Below are 1430 nucleotides of genomic sequence, written 5' to 3'. Positions count from 1 at the left end.
GCGCCCAGGCTCGCCCCATCGAGCGCTCGTGCCCGCGTGCTCGCACGCCCGACCCGATAGGCCCCCGGGCCACTGACTAGGGGGCCCCGCCCCAGAACGTTAAAAAAAAAAGGGGGATAAAAAAAATTATATAAATAATAAATAATAAAATAAATAAAAACAATAAATATAATTAATAAAATTAAAATGATTTAATAAAATTATTAATTAATTAATTAATTAATTAAGTTAATTAATCCGGTTTAATTAAATTAATTAACTAGTTAAGTTTAATTAAACTGTAATTAGATTAATCTAAACCCTAATTAACCTAAATAGAGAATGACAGGTGGGTCCCACTGGACCCACATGTCAGGTTGACCACGTCAACTCTGTTGACTGCTGATGTCAGCATGACATCATGCTGATGTCATTAATCTGTTTTTCGAATTAATTAAATAATTAATTAAATTCCAGAAATTAATAAAATCTTTAGAAAATCATATCTTTTAATCCGTAACTCGGATTAAATTATTTTCAACATGAAAGTTGCTCAGAACGACGAGACGAATCCGGATACGCGGTCTGTTCGTCCGCCACACCCCCCTAACCTATCGAACTCGCAACTTTCCCCCTCCGGCTCCTCTGCCCGAAAACACAAAACACCGGGACTACTTTCCCGGATGTTTTCCCCCCTTCTCCGGTATCACCTACTACCGCGTTAGGGCACACCGAACACCGCGTATTGCCTTGTTATAATTTGTGATGCTTTGTTTGCCCTGTATTCATTATTTCTTCCCCCTCTTCTCTCCGGTAGACTACGAGACCGACGCTGCTGCTGACCAATTCGACTACGGAGTTAACGACCCCTCTCTCTTGCCAGAGCAACCAGGCAAGCCCCCCCCTTGATCACCAGATATCGCCTATTCTCCTCTATACTGCTTGCATTAGAGTAGTGTAGCATGTTACTGCTTTCGTTAATCCTATTCTGATGCATAGCCTGACATTGTCGCTACATCTGTTGATACCTTACCTGCAATCCTATATGCTTAGTATAGGATGCTAGTTTATCATCATTGGCCCTACATTCTTGTCAGTCTGCCTTGCTATACTATCGGGCCATGATCACTTGGGAGGTGATCACGGGTATATACTATACATATATACATACTATACAGATGGTGACTAAAGTCGGGTCAGCTCATTGAGTACCCGCAAGTGATTCTGACGAGGGGGCTGAAAGGACAGGTGGCTCCATCCCGGTAGAGGTGGGCCTGGGTTCCCGACGGCCCTCGACTGTTACTTTGTGGCGGAGCGACAGGGCAGGTTGAGACCACCTAGGAGACAGGTGGGCCTGGCCCTGTTCGGCGTTCGCGGATACTTAACACGCTTAACAAGATCTTGGTATTTGATCTGAGTCGGCTACGAGCCTATACGCACTAACCATCTAC

Source organism: Triticum dicoccoides, chromosome 6B (genome assembly GCF_002162155.2).
Source record: "Triticum dicoccoides isolate Atlit2015 ecotype Zavitan chromosome 6B, WEW_v2.0, whole genome shotgun sequence".
NCBI classification, from domain to species: Eukaryota; Viridiplantae; Streptophyta; class Magnoliopsida; order Poales; family Poaceae; genus Triticum; species Triticum dicoccoides.
This window is presented reverse-complemented; position numbering follows the sequence as displayed.